Genomic DNA, 17,736 nt, shown 5'->3' with positions numbered 1-17,736 from the left:
TTTTATCCCACTCCCCACTTCCTTATTGGAAGCGGTGTGTGGGGGGGAATTGAGGCAGGCTGGGGTCTCTGAGGCTGTCTAGGGAGCTCACAGCAGCAGAGATGAGATTTGAAGACACCTCAAACATTGGCATTTGCACTTGCTACTCTCCACCAGGAAAATTCCTTGCGGGGTGTGTGTGGCCATGGTAAACCACATATCTTGAACACCTTACAAGGGTTGCCAGAGGCCAGGAGCAAATTGACAGCACATAACAACAATGAGGTAGAACAATAAGGGGCCCTGGGAACTTTCCTTCTGACTTTTAGCCCTGGAGGGAACATATAACAAGCCAAGTACTCTTTTGTGCAAAGATGGACATGATAAAGGACAAAGATTATAGGGACCTAACAGAACTAGAAGACATCAAGAAAAGGTGACAAGAATACACAGAGGCATTATACCAGAAAGATCTGGATGTCCAAGACAACCCAGATAGTGTGATTGCTGACCTTGAGCCGGACATCCTGGAGAGTGAAGTCAAGTGGGCCTTCGAAAGTATGGCTAACAACAAGGCCAGTGGAGGTGATGGCATTCCAGTTGAACTATTTAAAATCTTTAAAAAATGATGCTGTTAAGGTGCTACAGTCAATATGCCAGCAAGTTTGGAAAACTCAGCACTGGCTGAGGATTGGAAAAGATCAGTCTACATCCCAATCCCAAAGAAGGGCAGTGCCAAAGAATGCTCCAACTACCGTACAGTTGCACTCATTTCCCACACTAGCAAGGTTATGCTCAAAATCCTACAAGGTAGGCTTCAGCAGTATGTGGACCGAGAACTCCCAGAAGTACAAGCTGGATTCCGAAGGGGCAGAGGAACCAGAGACCAAATTGCTAACATGCACTGGATTATAGAGAAAGCCAGAGAGTTCCAGAAAAAACATCTACTTCTGCTCATTGACTATGCAAAAGCTGTAGTATGGACAACAGCAAATGAAGGCAAGTTCTTAAAAAAATGGGAGTGCCTGACCACCTTATCTGTCTCCTGAGAAATCTATATGTGGGACAGGAAGCCACAGTTAGAACTGGATATGGAACAACTGATTGGTTCAAAATTGGGAAAGGAGTACAACAAGGCTGTATATTGTCCCCCTGCTTATTTAACTTATACGCAGAATACATCATGCAAAAGGCTGGACTGGAGGAATCCCAAACCGGAGTGGATTGCTGGAGGAAAGATCAACAACCTCTGATATGCAGATGATACCACTCTGATGGCAGAAAGTGAGGAGGAATTAAAGAATCTCTTAATGAGGGTGAAAAAGGCGAGCGCAAAAAATGGTCTGAAGCTCAACATCAAAAAAACTAAGATCATGGCCACTGGTCCCATCACCTCCTGGGAAATAGAAGGGGGAGATATGGAGGCAGTGACAGATTTTACCTCCTTGGGCTCCATGATCACTGCAGATGGTGAGAGCAGCCACTAAATTAAAAGACACCTGCTTCTTGGGAGGAAAGCAATGACAAACCTAGACAGCATCTTAAAAAGCAGAGAATCACCTTGCTGACAAAGCTCCAGTCAAAGCTATGGTTTTTCCAGTAGCGATGTATGGAAGTGAGAGCTGGACCATAAAGTAGGCTGATCAAAGAATTGATGCTTTTGAATTGTTGTGCTGGAGGAGACTCTTCAGAGTCCCCTGGATTGCAAGGAGAACAAACCTATCAATTCTGAAGGAAATCAACCCTGAGTGCTCACTGGAAGGACAGATCCTGAAGCTGAGGCTCCAGTACTTTGGCCATCTCATGAGAAGAGAAGACTCCTTGGAAAAAACCTTGATGTTGGGAAAGTGTGAAGGCAGGAGGAGAAGGGGACGACCGAGGATGAGATGGTTGGACAGTGTCATCGAAGCAACCAACATGAATTTGACCAAACTCCGGGAGGCAGTGGAGGACAGGGGGGCCTGGCGTGCTCTGGTCCATGGGGTCACGAAGAATCGGACAGGACTTAACGACTAAACAACAACAAGGTTTTATAGACATGCTTGAGCAGAAAGGGCAGCAAGCAAGAATGGCTCTGTCAGAAGTGCAGCATGTCCTAGTGGCCGTCAAAAGTGCTCTGACTACTCGCCAACAGCTTCCTGGATTTTTCCTGGTGATGTCGTGTGTTTGGGTGGACAGGAAAATTTTGCAGAGCTACTGTTTGGAGGGACATGTCTGGGGACATGGTGTGTTTTTGTTACGGTCCCAGCCATCCAGCCATTCTCCTTTTTCTTCAGGGCTCTAGCTTGGCATTTGCTTTATCTTTCATGTTCAAAAGCTCAGATTGTGAAACTCAGCATTGCACTTGTCACAGAAGCGGTGGCGTGTGCAGGAGAAAGCTAGTGGGGCGCAGCAGGGAGAGTGTTGGCCTCGAAGTTGGCCACACAGTGAGGGTGTCCTGCACTCTGTGAGTGGCGATGGGCAGTCAGTCACTCCCTGGTGTACCTCAGAAAGTTCAAAACTCTGCTCAGCCATGGATGCTTACTGGGATGTGGAACTGGTAAAACTACTCCTTAAACCTGGATGAAACAGATTACTATCTAGTTCAATTTTAATCCAGCTTCAGGCCTGTTTGTAGGGCAGAGATGACTCTGGTCACCTTGGTGAACAACCTACGCAAGGGGAATGTATACTTGTTGGTTTCTCTCAAGGTCCTGTTTTGTCTCCTATGCTATTAACATCTGCATGAAACCACTGGGAGACTGTTGTCTGGTCTGCAGATCACACCCAACTCTGTCTTTCTTTTCCAATTAAATCTGAGGAAGCTGTTTTAGATCAGTGTCTGACGCCAGTAATTAATGTACAATATTGGACACAATCGCATGATTGTATTATCTTCTGTGGGACGGTCCCAGTACCTCTTGTGGGATGGTATTCCACAGTTAGGGCACCAGGCAGGACAACTGAATTGTGGATCAAGACCAGCCTGACACCTCTTGCTGCCTCCCTCCTCTTTTTCCATATAATGACTAGTCTGGTATTTGAATACTGAGCATGGGATAGCATCCTTCAGCACACCTGAAAGGAGCAGGACATGGCATGTTGTACCCCCAGGACATTGCTCAGCAGAGGTATAGGAGGCACACAAATAACAGTCAGGTGTGCCCCTGCTGCCCCCTAGGGTCTTCATTGCTGTGCCTCTGTCCAATAAAGCAGTGGTCCCCCAACCTTGGGCCTCCAGATGTTCTTGGACTTCAACTCCCAGAAATCCTGCTCAGCAGAGGTGGTGGTGAAGGCTTCTGGTGGTTGCAATCCAAGAACATCTGGAGGCCCAAGGTTGGGGACCACTGCAATAAAGCATTGGTTCTCAACCTTGGGTAACCCAAGTGTTCTTGGACTGCAACTCCCAGAAACCTTCACCACAAGCTATGCTGGTCAAGGATTTTGGGAGCTGCAGTCCAAAAACACCTGGTTTACCCAAGGTTGGGAACCATTGTTCTAGAGTTTGGGGGCATAGTGTGAACCAAAATCTTGCACATGTTAGATGTTGTAGGTTTTACAGTTTGGTATATCAGAGTTCAGCTGATCTGAGAATTAGTTCACACCCATGAACAAGCTACATTTCTCACTCAAATTCATGAGGAATGGGGTGGGGGAGAAGAGTGCCCCTATCCTTTTGCAAGATGCTCTAAATTAGCATTTTTACAGAGTCCCTGCATTTATGACAACATAGTTTGAGCATTTTATGCCCATTATTTTGTGCCAAGCGTGGGCATTCTGTGTATCTCCAGGTGTTCTGAGCACTGTTCCTTCCTTTGCCAAGCTGCTTACAAAGCTCTTCAGGATTGTAATATAGGCAAGGGCTCAATTGTTGCAGACCTAGTTCATTTTATTGCTTTGACTAGGAATTCTTGCATTTGCCATTCTATGTGTATGGCTGTGCCTGTGTTCTTGTTCATTTTGCTGTCTGCTCTACTACAGCAATAAATATTGCTGTACCCTATTGTAGCAAAAAAAAAAAACAACAAAGAGGAGGAAAGGCATTTGTGGCACCTTTGAGGGACTAATTTATTTTAGCATGAGATTTTGTGGTTTACAACCCACTTCTTCATTCATCTGAAGTTACATCTACAGTGCAGTGATACAGATACCAGAAGAAACAACCTTCACAAACACAGTTGAGACTGAAATGGGCTATGCCTTGTCATATCATTTCTTTTTTGGAGATTTGGGGCCTATACGATTTGGTATTCCAGCCACAGCCATTCTGGCTCAACCTTGTGACAGAGATGTTCCCCTCCAGCCACTGATTCTTTTCCACGTCTGCAATGTTTTACCTCCGTTCACTCCCTTGGCTGTATTGTTCCTCTCCATCCTCCACTTGGCCAACTCTGGCTGGCTTCTAGTTGGGTAATCATTTACTCTGACCTTCTAGGAAAGTCTTGGGACAGAGGAGGTACAATGAGGAGCAAAGTGCAACGAGGGAGGCAAAACAAAATAAGGCAGGCTGAGGGCAGCGTTTACCGCACTTTACCTCAGGTGGCCCATTTTATGAGATGTGAGAATTGCACATAAGGCACTGCACCATGTCTAACAGTTCATAATACTAGAAACCTTCTGTCTTATCGCCTACCCACTACCTTGGAAATAAGACATTTTACAGTGTCTTTACAGCTTTACAATATTTGGTTTTATCATATGATTCATATGTATGGGCAGGCACAGCCCAGAACAGCCCATAATCACAATTACTGTGACAAACAATAGCATTCAACTGGAGGACAGCAGGTGCACACCTTTCCGTCTCCAAACCCACAGGATGTCCCATAGGCCCGAGTTGGCATTTTAATTTGACACTGTTGGTTTGAGAACCTGTGTTCCTCCGAATTACAAGCAAGAGTTTGGTTCCACCTCTTAAGTGCGTAAATAGTCCCTAAATCAGATGAGATAAAGACAAACTGGGATTTTGCCAGGAGGGAGGTAATGCGAAAAGGGATGGGCAAAAAGGCCATTGCCCGGTGTAGGTGTGTTTGATTTAAGCCACCTTTGCTTCCACACCCAGTCTTCCGTGCACATACGGCAGAGATTATACAAGCCACTCACTAATGTTATGTAAGGGACTGGCATCAAGCCAGGGGCATCTTGGTACTCAGCCCAGATCCCTTTACATCAGCCAGGCAGGATCAACAAACACAGCAGGGGTGGCTAAGTGGGAGGAACCAGACAGACTAGAGCCAATATATAAACGTGTATGTTATCTTTGTCCTGCTCTAATATTTCCAAAGGTATCGTGTCATCAGCCTATGGGGTTTCATGTGCTGCAGCTGAGGGATTTGCACTCATCGAACCCCAGGACTTCTCTTCTTCCTCCTGCCTCCTTATGACCGTGGTAACCCAAGCTCATTCCAGGAAATCCTAACAGATTCGCAGCTTTGAACTCCATGACCACTCTGCCCCCAGAAGAACCATGTGTGGACTTGAGATGCACTTGACACATGTCTGCAAGGCAGGGAGCGTAAGGGGCGGAGTGCATAACATTTTGGATACATAATTGGAGAGTGGAGACTTGGAAGATTTGCTATTGAACTATTATCTTCCAGAGTCCTCCTCCGATAGCCATGATGGCTAGGCATTCTGGAAAATGTAATTCAAATGAATGAACATTTCCAAGCTCTGGGGTGAAGTATAATTAAGGATGAAGTACTAATCTGGTCAATATAATCTCACCTCCTTCGAGCCTTTGTTGAATGGTGCAAGTGAATGGGCTGTTTTTTGGGTCCCTTGCTGGGAGAAATGTGGCATATAAATAAAACTAATAATAATAATGGGGGAAGCGGCCACAATTCACCAAGAGGTTAATACGCTAGTCCATCTCCTATGGAAGTGCACCAGAACTGTCCAGCAACATTTCCGCAGGATCACTTCCTGCTGGATTGTGCCCATATGAACTTTAGGACAAGCAGTGTTTTTATATATTAAAAATGTCTGAAGCCAGCCCTGGAAGAACAAGAGGGAAAGGCACTCAGAAACAGCAAAGAGAGAAGGAAGGAGAACAAGAAAGGAGGAGAACATAAACACGCTAGAGAAGGAAAGGAAAAGCAGGGAGGGTTGTATGTGTGGCCAGCTGGGGTCTCAGGAGTATATTGGTTGTGTAACATGCATCAGCACAGAACATGATCTTCTCAGATGGTTATTTATAGCCCTTGCTGATGTTCACTGCCTCCCCAACCCCACTCCTCCTGCACTGGGATTAGCTGCTCATGGCAGGCACAGCTGGGGAGGAGGGGACTGGGTTTATTTGGTTTCTAGCTGCACGTCTTGGAAATGTGGGCTGGATGGTGGGAGAGGGAATTAATGGTTTACTGTACTTGGTGTTGAGGATGTAGGCCTGCTGCAATTTTATCAGCATTGATTGAAGCAGCCTTTAACAGCTGGGCAACGTGTCAATCCACTCCTGGTGTTCTTATGGGCTGACGTTAATGGCTGCTTTATTGGCTGCATATTCGTTTCTTGAGTTATCACGCCCTGCTCAGAGAACTCGCTTTATCAGGTGGTCTAAAGGTATAATAAATTAAAAAGTAAATTAATTAAACTTTCCTCAGCACTACAGCTTCATGCAAATAAAAGCTTTATTTGTTTATGTTATATATTTCATCGATTTATACATGACTGTTTACATGCCACCAAGGTCTTCATCATAATAAAGGAGGTAACAACTGTAAAATCCGAGATAAACAATAACACCACAGCATCATCTAGATAAACAGAATATGTATTAAAACCTTCGAACAATGTCACACAGTGTTTTTGTTTTGTAGATGTTAAATACTGTAAGGGAAAGCAGCAGCTACCGAACTAAATAAACAACACCGCTTTCTGGAATCTGCCTGCCAGACAATAGTAAAGGGCTGAGAGCTCTCCAGATCTTTGGCACCATTTCCAGTCAACTCAGACAAGACAAGCAATGGTCCAGGATGGTGGGGAGATGTGTGCTAATGACAACAGGAGGTTCGAGATACCTCATCCTTGCAGTAATAGAATGATTCTCTTCCAGGAGTGGCCTCAGACATTTTCAGAGCATACCAGGGGTCATTGTAAACTTTGCATATTCCGGGGTGGGATATTTTCAAATAAGTATTTGTAAGTATTAATTGAAGCAGCTTTGTAAACATGTGTAAGATCGGAGGTGAGAGTAAAGTCCCTCTCACAGGAGTGCCGTCCCTCCCGCCTACTGCCGGCAAAGAAAAACAGACCCTGCCAATTCCCCCTCCCAGGAAGATAAAACTGTCTGGATCAGACCAGGGGAAGATGGAGGAGAAATTCAAAAGAGTTAATGGTCAAAGACAGTGGTTCTTAACCTTTTTGAAAGAAACGCCCCCTTGAGCCATTGAGGAAGTTATCATTGCCCCCCTCCCCGCAGTGATGATATATTTATTTATTTATTTATTTATTTATTTATTTATTTATTTGTTTGTTTGTTTGTTTGTTTGTTTGTTTGTTTGTTTAAGACACTTGAATCCAATGACCCCTGAAAACAAAATTAAATTCCAAGAAAATGAAATGCCCCCAAAAAAGTAACATTTTAATGATTTAGTTGCAAGTGAATTTTAGGACGCAAAAAGAAATATAAAAAGGGCATAAAAACAAATGCAGGAACTAAAAATTTCAAGACAAAAAGTCTGAAACTAAATTAAGATTGGAGGAAAATATATATTCATGCACACTGTAAAAAGGCTGCAGCCATGTTCACAGGTTTGGCTTGCTCCAGCACCCCCCTACCGCCCCCTTCTGCTCCAGCGCCCCCACACCGCCCCTTTTCGTTCCACTGCCCCCCTGAAAAATGAAATCGCCCCCTGGGGGGCATTATCACCCACGTTAAGAACCACTGGTCAAAGAGACTGGGACTGTTTTGGTGGGAACTGAGCAAAAGCCGGAGTTAGAAGTAGAGGGAGGAGAAGGGGAGTTACCGCCAGGCTGGGAATGGATATGGCTAGAAGATCCATGGACTGACAAGGTGGAGAAGCTACGGATCCCCAAAGAGGAGGCTGAAAAAGAGACTAAGGAGTGGAGAAGAAAATAAAGAGAGGAGAAGGAGAATGTTGAGAGGGAAAGGAGAGAAAGAAGAGAAAGGAAGGTGTGGGAGTTGCAGACAAAGGGGCGTTCGAAGAACCCTGGCAGGCGGGCTCCCCTTCCAGAGAACCGGTCTGGTTGGATGACCGGGATGAAGACACCGTCCCCTTACTGAAAGGGGAGCATGGACAGTTACTAGACCCAAATTTAGCCCTGGACTGGCCGGGACCCTGGAACGTTTCAGGGAGAAACCCCTTCAAGGTTGACAAATGGAAGCCTCAGTCTGACCTGTTGTCAGAGGGGACAAAAGGTTGGAACCCGTTTGCTGACACTGGTTTCCTGTTAAACAACGCAATAAATGTTACACCAATTTCTAAACCTCACAAGTCTAATGATTTATTTGAAGCAAAACTGGAGCCTGAACTCGAACCCTCACAGCATGAAAGTGCTCAGTTTTATGGGGCAGTGTATAAGTCAAAACAACAGCAGCAGCATCACATGGTCCCTGTATGCCCTTCACTCTCTCAAGGATTTGCAGCAGTTTCAAGGGTGAAGGAGAGGGTCTCCTGGGAAAATTCCACAGAGGTTAGAGTTAAACTCCCCTCTCCTCACAGTGGAGTTCCAAATATAAATTTATTCTGTCCTATAATTCTTGAAATATCATGGCAGATTCTATTCACAAAAGTCCCACCACATGTCTGACTTAGCTATTGTGGTGTGTCTTTCTACTTGACTCCATTTTTATAAGTGTTTTTATTGCATAATCTCAATTCTTTGTATAGCTGATGCAGGGGATGATTGCCACCGTCACCTCCCTGCCTCCCCATCCTCTGACACTGAGAAGTCCAGCAATTAGGTACTGAGAAGGTCTTGGAGGGCAATGTTATATAGCGATGCATTTTAGACGGCTACCCAAAGACCTCTGAAAGTTTCTTTTCAAAATGAATTTGTTACAAAGGCTCCCAAAAGTAGTTTACAGAAGCAATTTTAAAAGTCACTCCTTCTGTTCATAGGATTCATAAGTAACTAAGCCAGTTATATAACAAAAATGTAACAAAATACTGTAGAAAGTATTGTGGCATTTTAAAGGCTAACAAATTTGTTTCTCTGTGAGCTTTTGTGAACTACAATCTGCTTCCTTAGATCTGTGTGCAAGGAAATTGACTGTGAATCCACAAAAGTTCATAAAGAAATGCATCCGTTAATCTTTTAGGTGCCACAATATTTTTGTTTTCATTTTTCTTCTGTCTTTGCTATAAATGCTAAAACAGATTAACACACCTTCCTTTTGGAACATTATTCTTTGAGTTACATATTTAGTTTTGCTTGTTTTTGACCATCAGAATGGTGCTGGGAAAAAAACACATATGGAAATAGTGAAGCTAGACTCTCCTTGTGACTATGAAGAATTTCTTTAAAAAAACACAGCACTTCAAATGGTTACAGGTTGACTGCAGAAGGAATGTTAGTCCTTTTTATATTACAATTGTAACAGCAATGCCCCTCTTACTTCAGAAGAGAATGGATAGAAATAACTAATGATCTACTGTATAATGAACTACTCCCAAGCTTTAAGATAGCATGGACGTTTGTTCCCAACTTAACAATTTCCCCTTGAAACAGTGAGCCAGTTAATTCATTTATGTGTTTAAAGAACTGCACAAATTAGGAAATTTGCAGTGCTAGTGAAATACGTAATTTATTTTCTCTTTCTCCACGACATCATATCCACAGTTTCACCATCAGGATTCCACAGGATGATGTGCAACGAGTCTTTCACTTAAGGGTTCTTATGATACATAAACTTCCCTCTATCATTAATTTCCTCTATACAGATACAAACATTTATGCAATTGTTCTAGTGCTGTGCAGGGACATCCTCTAGAGGGCACACGGCACACACACACACACCACGGAAGTTGTTTTCCCAACACCGAAAGGAATCAGAAAGACCCAAATGTCTGGGGTGTCCATGTGGGCAGGACACATCTGTCTCCTCCAGAATCCTGAATTAATTTACTGATTTTAATGTTCACAAATGACTAGTCTAGAAGGATCTCTCGAGGTTGCTCTTATGTAAGCCGCCCAGAGACCTTTGGGTAGTGTGCGCAGCATATAAGTTAAATAAATAAATAAATAAATAAATAAATAAATAAATAAATAAATAAATAAATAAATAAATAAATAAATAAATAAATAAATAAATATCTTATGTACATTTCTACAAGGTTTGGATACCCTAGAAATACACTGAAAATACATGAGAGAGTGCAAGTTATTCCAACATTGTGAAGGAGCCCAGTTTTATTATACCCATTTTTGTTGTAAACATTGACAAAGATGCCATGGCAGTTCAATATTTTCTCTCTCTCTGTGCGTGCGCATGCGTGTGCACACATGTGTGTATATGTGTTTGGCAGGGAAATACAGGGTTGTATGAACTGAGGATGTTTGTTGCTAGTGGAAGGATTTATTCTAGACACTAGATCTATTTATTGGGAACTAACAGAGAAGTAAAGCTACCATGCATATATTGGAATACCTGATGCTTCTTGGTTTCTATTTTACGGCTGCCAAATATCACATTCTGAAAGTTTCTCTCCCACTGTTCATAAGCTTCTAAATGCCAATAAAGTCATGAGCATATGCACACAGGAGAGGCATGCATGTGTTATAGTGGCATGTACTGTGTGCATGCATTACATTCAGAAACCACTGTTGAACTGTGAGATAATGCTTGCATATGTCAAGAAGTTTGTGATTTGGCTTCCGCCTTAATTCTCTGGAATTTTAACCCACTGAGCTGTACACGGCTCCTGCTGTCTTCTACGGGCCAACAGAATGGGCTGCAGTTGGGAAAGCTTTTGAGATGGTAGCAAAACTTTCATTTTCATTCCAGTTATTGTGTTCACTGGAAAGGCTCTACTTAAACTAAGCTCCCAAATGTAGCACTTTACATTTTATCATAAAAGTGAATGGCTTCTATTGACTTCTTGGAGAGAAAGAAAATAATGGGGATGTAGTCAAGGAAACCACTGGAGCAAGACAAAACATCTGCTGAGCAAGAACAGCTGGGCCTGTACTGGCGGAGACTCCTAGAGAGTATATAGAAAGCAAAAGTAGCAGTTGGGCATAAGGGGAAAAATTCCAAATTATATAATATAATTATATAATACTGTAATACTCTTTTTTAGGGCAATTAAAAGGGTAGCAAAATATGGGCAAGCTTTTGAGAACTCCAAATCTTTTGCTCAAGAAGGATGTTTAAGAGAGCAGAGTGAAGGAGGTGAGGGGAGAAAGCTGACTTGACAACTTGTGTTATCCCTGATGTCTTGAATGGTATGAAGGAGATGCAGTTTGCAGACAAATGAGGCAAGCAACTTCACTAAAGCTTTGTGAGTTGGGGGGCAGTAATTTCTTTCTTTCTTTCTTTCTTTCTTTCTTTCTTTCTTTCTTTCTTTCAAACTCACTAGGGCTGAAGTTCACTTTTCAGATTTGCTGGCAGCCCAATAACCATGCTCACTAGTATGCATATCTTATTCAGTGATTATATGTGCCAACCCACAGAAGGAGAACACAGGCCATTCCATATCCTACTGGGAAGAATTTGCACAGCACTTTGCAGACAAAATTGCCCAAACCTGCTCTGACCTGGATGATGTAGTTGATGCAGGTCCTTCAAATGGAACTTTGGCCACCACTTGTCCTGTTTGAGTGGATGAGTTTTAGTTCTTCAGCCTGAAGACGTGAACAGAACACTTGAAGAGGTGAAGGCTGCCTCCTGTCTGCTGGACCCTTGCCCTTCCTGGCTTACAAAAACCAGAAGCAGGATCCTCCTATAGCAGAGCAGGATACCAGTGTGCTTAAAGGAGGTTATAGTAAGACCATTGCTGAAAAAGTCCTCCTTGAATCTCATGGTATCGGATCATTACAGGCCAGTCTCCAACTATTTGGTATGGGAGCAAAGTATTAGAAGATGTGGAGACTTCTCAGCTCCAAGAGTTCCAGGGTGAGTCAGATTACCTAGATCCATTTCGATCTGGCTTCAGGCCTGGTTATGAGAGACAGAGACTGTTTTGGTAACCTTTGTGGATAATGTACACCAGGAACAGGAGTAATGTTCTTCTGTTAGTTCTGCTCAGTTTTTTAGTGGCTTTCCATATCACTCACCATGGTATTCTTCTGCATCATCTATCTGGGAGGGACTTGGAGCCATCAGCCCTGGTTCTTCCTGGAGGGAAGAACTCAGAAGGTGGAGATGGAAGACTCCTGTTGAACTCCCTTGTTGTTGGTCTGTTTTGTTTTGTCCCCTATGCTACAGTATTTGACATATATAATACAAAACCTGAATCCACGGGATGAGTATCCCCGTTTTCACTTATTCACAGTTTGAAAATATTAAAAATATTAAAAGAAAAAAAAATCCCCCCAAAATATTTTCACATGTATTACCAGGACCGGCCGCTAGAAGGTGGCAGAGACCATATTATGAATAAAGTACTGTACAGTATAGTAGTTGTTAGTGAAGAATGGTCTCTGATACCCTCCAGTGGCCAGTTCAGATAATGCATGTAAAAATGTTTTTTGGGATTTTTTACTTTTTACTGGATTTTTTAGGTAGGTAGGTAGGTAGGTAGGTAGGTAGGTAGGTAGGTAGGCAGGCAGGCAGGCAGGCAGGCAGGCAGGCAGGCAGGCAGGTAGGTAGGTAGGTAGGTAGGTAGGTAGGTAGGTAGATGACAGACAGACAGACAGACAGACAGACAGACAGACAGACAGACAGACAGACAGACAGATAGATAGATAGATAGATAGATAGATAGATAGATAGATAGATAGATAGATAGATAGATAGATAGATAGATAGATAGATAGATAGATAGATAGATAGATAGATAGATAGATAAATAGATAGACAGATAGATAGATAGATAGATAGATAGATAGATAGATAGATTAATGTAATGTGTTGTTTGTGGGGCTGCCTTTGGAAAATGTTCAGAAACTTCAGTGGACCCAAAATGCCATAGCCAGATTGTTAATTGGGACTAGGAAAGTGTGATGGCAAGAGGAGAAGGGGACGACCGAGGATGAGATGGCTGGACAGTGTCTGCGAAGCAACCAACATGAATTTGACACAACTCCGGGAGGCAGTAGAAGATAGGAGGGCCTGGCGTGCTCTGGTCCATGGGGTCACGAAGAGTCAGACACGACTAAACGACTAAACGAACGAACGAACGAAGTTACAGGGATCACATAACCCCCTTGTTACAGCAACTCCACTGGCTGCCGGTCCATTTATAGGCATATTTCAAACTGCTGGCTTTGATTTATAAAGCCCTAAACAGCTTGGTCCAAGGCACTTGGAAGAACACATTGTCATTTAGGAGCCTGCTCAATTTTTGAAATAATCAAGGGAAGCCTTTCCCTCAGTCCCATCACCCTCTCAGGCACATAAGAAAAGACCTCTATGGTGGTCCCAAGCTATGGAAATCCCTCTCGTGGAAAGCCAGCCTGTCCTTCTGCAAGCAGGCAAAGACTTTTCAGTCTGGCTTTTTCTCAGTCACTGGCTGCCTAAGAGTTGGACTGCTGGTGTCTTGTTGTTTCTTCGTTTGATATTTTGTTTTGTTGTTAGTTTCTCCTCCCCTTCCAATTTTTATAGCTTGTTTTGTAAAGCACCTTGGGTCCTCTTGAGAAGAAAGTTGGGGCATAAATATTTTAAACAAGAATAGTAATATATACTGTAAAGGTTGCTACAATGGGGTTTGCTGAAAAATAGGTTTAATTTTTTTAAAAAATTCCAATTAAAAATTTTTTCATGTCTTCTACTGGCTACGTTTTTTCCCTTAATAATGTTTATTTGGAGAGGTTTTGGGGGCCTAGGAGTGTTGAAGGTTGTTTAAAAGACGGCAAAAATATCTCATGCCCCCTAGAGACAATCAGGTAGAGTGAGTAGAGTACACACTTTTAGGGAAAGATGCTCCAACAAGTGGCAAGGTTCCAAACCGCGGAGGGCTTTGTAGGTAGGAACCAACACCTTGAATCTGTGCTTGTACAACACAGGTTGCCAGTGCACATGAGCCAGGACCAGGGAAATGTAACTGAAGTTATTCACATTTGTCACTGGCCTGGCTGCCACATTCTACGCCCATTGAAGTTTCTGGGTCAGCTTCAAGAGAAGCCCCATATAGAGAGTCTTGCAGTAGCCAATCCTTGAGATTGGCAGTGCACGCACCAACATCTTCAGGTGACCCCTGTCCAGGTAAGGGCACAGTTGGGTGATCAGCCTCAACTGGTTAAAGGCAACCTGGTCACTGTGAAAACCTGAGATTCCCATGGAAGGGCTGGGTCCAGGAAAACACCCAGGTTACATACTCAATCCCAAGGGACCATTACCATCCCACATGGGGAGATGACCCTCTAACCTATATGTTCCCACCCTAGAATAAGGCTCTCCAGTTTATCCAGGTTGTGTTTCACCGTTTTAGCTGTTGTCCATTCCAGAACCAAGACCAGGCAGTTCTCAGGAACCTGGACAACATTCACTGCAGAAAATATAAAAGAGAATGTGTCATCAGCATACAGTACTGATGGGTCAATGGAGAGGATACACCAGAGATCCCAATCTGATCAGCTAAACTGACTGTGGAGTTCAGATCTTGCCAGACGGTCTCAATTTTAGATTTGAAAAAGATTACAAAGTGATCCCCAGTGAAGTTGCCAGGATTAAGCTGTTGTTGATCAGGGTTCATGAGGCTGCAAAACACCCAGAAAAGTTTCAGTTGTTGGTTCGTAGCCTCCCCAGTTATTTTAACATTAAAAGCCTCTCCTTCTCTCTTTCTCTTTCTCTCTCTCTCTCTCTCTCTCTTGCCAGTCCTAGGGCATTGGCATATCTGCTGGTCAAACTCCTAAATGCAGCTAAATTATTATTTGATGGAGCTTTCCTCCACCACCTCTCTAGCTGTCTCCTCGTTGACTTCATAGAATGCATCTCCTCTGTGAACCAGGGGAAGGGATGTAACAGTACTCAGGAGCAATCGTGTCAACTGCCTGGCCCTCCTCATTGAATCACCTGTTGACCTGAGCTTCAACAGCCTTGCCAACCAGATCAGTCAAATACCCTCTACAGGTATTTGCGAAGGCTTTCACGGCCGGGATCTAATGGTTGTTGTGGGTTTTTCGGGCTCTTTGGCCATGTCCTGAAGGTTGTTCTTCCTGGCCAGCCACAGAGACTGGTGAAACGTCAGGAAGAACAACCTTCAGAACACAGCCAAAGAGCCCGAAAAACCCACAACAACCCTCCAAAAGCTTCCTGAAACCTGTATGGATTGAGAAGTCTCTCAGCGTGGACCATTTTCATTGGTCCGATCTCCCTGCAGAGAGGGGTCACCACAGCCAGGTTAAGTCTTCTGGCACAGTCTTGTATTAGTAGAAAACATCTTCAAAGCATGTCACAAGATCACATGAAAGTAAGTGGTTTGTCTGGTTATCTTTCATTCCACAAATCTCTCCTGTACTTAATGCAAACCAGCTGTTAACCTTTCATCACACTCCAGTGCTGTATGCAACAGCAAGGATTAGTTATTGCTGCTCTGTACTACTTTTGAACTGAACTTATTAGCAGGCAGAACAGATGGGAACTGCTTACACAGTTAAGGTTTGCAAAATAATTATGTACTGTATATGTCAGAGGTTCATTAATAATATATAGAAAGGATATTGTGAGGAGGGCATTTCCACATTTTTGTGATATAGAAGTGTGAATATGAATAAATATCAATTATTTCTACATTGAAGTTAAAAGAGATGTGTTTGAGAAAAGAAAGAACAAGTATTAATGAAGGCAAACTGTTTAACAGCAAAACAGTGATAGGAAGTTGGAGTGCATGTTTTAAGTACTTGAAGGGAAGCCTGCTACATGGAAGGGATTACTATGTGAAGAGAATTTCTCTCCGATATGCAGATGATGCCACTCTGATAGCACAAAGTGAGGAGGAATTAAAGAACCTCTTAATGAGGGTGAAAAAGGAGAGCGCAAAAATTGTCTGAAGCTCAACATAAAAAAATAACTAAGATCATGGCCACTGGTCCAATCACCTCCTGGCAAATAGAAGGGGAAGATATGGAGGAAGTGACAGATTTTACTTCCTTGGGCTCCGTGATCACTGCAGATGTTGACAGCAGTCACAAAATTAAAAGACGCCTGCTTCTTGGGAGGAAAGCGATGACAAACCTAGACAGCATCTTAAAAAGCAGAGACATCACCTTGCCAACAAAGGTCCACATAGTCAAAGCTATGGTTTTTCCAGTAGTGATGTATGGAAGTGAGAACTGAACCATAAAGAAGGCTGGCCGCTGAAGAATTAATGCTTTTGAATTGTGGTGCTGGAGGAGACTCTTGAGAGTCCCCTGGACTGCAAGGAGAACAACCCTATCCATTTTGAAGTAAATCAACCCTGAGTGCTCACTGGAAGGACAGATCCTGAAGCTGAGGATCCAATACTTTGGCCATCTCATGAGAAGGGAAGACTCTCTGGAAAAGACCCTGATGTTGGGAAAGTGTGAGGGCAAGAGGAGAAGGGGACGACAAAGGATGAGATGGTTGAACAGTGTCATCGAAGCTACCAACATGATTTTGACCCAACTCCGGGAGGCAGTGGAAGACAGGAGGGCCTGGCGTGCTCTGGTTCATGGGGTCACGAAGAGTCGGACACAATTAAATAACTAAACAACAACAACAAAAGAGAGGTAGTTCTGGAGCCTAAAGGCAAATACTATTAACATATTCACAGTTTGTAACAATGCACATTTATATCCTGTGGACAATATGTGTGTGCACACCTTTGCGAGTCCTTGTCAAGAACTCCACTCTTTGTGTTTGTTTGTCTTTTCCTGTGCCATTTGAGTGTGAAGGCCAGGTTAGACATGATGTAGGAACATGATGCTCAGGCCTAATGGGACATTCTCTAGTGTGGTATCCATAGATGTCAAGTTGCACACCAAGGCCTCCAGTGCTAGTAACAATGATGATGATAGAACTGCAGAGCTGGACAGGACCCTGTGAATCATAGAGTCCAGCTCCTGTCAAGGAGGCACAATGGGGAATCAAACTCCCAGCCTCTGGCTCAGCAGCCAGATACCTAAACCACTGAACTATCCAGCAGTTCCATTCATTGGTTCGAACATTGTTTTGTATGATGGGTTGACAGCACACAACAACACAAAGGGCCTGGGTAATCATTAATCCTATTATACAGATGACAGCTTTCTATCTCTAGGTGTCTAATGAAGAAAAGAGTCAGTGTGGTGTGTGGTGGATCAAGTTACAGAGTAGGACTCAGGAGGCCTGGGTTCAAATCCCTTCTCAGTCCTGGAAAGTCACTGGGGGTGTGAAACTGGTAAAACCACTCTTTGAATATCTCACCTTGAAAGCCCTATAAGGGTCACTATAAGTCAGTTCTGACTTGACAATACATAGCAACACCAATATTTGAAGGGCTATCTGATCCAAGCCCATTAAAGATAAAGCATAGTAGCAAAGCAACCATGCTGAAGTTGTCCAGTAACAGTTAGCACATGGAGAGCCAACTTAGCAGGCACTAAGATCACTGGGCACAATTTTCCCCCACCCCTGTGGCGAAATGTGTTTCTATTTTATTTATACTGACCATTTCCCAATTTGTGCCTATACCATAAATTAGTGTGCACACA

This window comes from Pogona vitticeps, chromosome 2 (assembly GCF_051106095.1).
Source record: "Pogona vitticeps strain Pit_001003342236 chromosome 2, PviZW2.1, whole genome shotgun sequence".
Taxonomy (NCBI): Eukaryota; Metazoa; Chordata; class Lepidosauria; order Squamata; family Agamidae; genus Pogona; species Pogona vitticeps.
Note: the sequence above shows the minus strand (reverse complement) of the source record.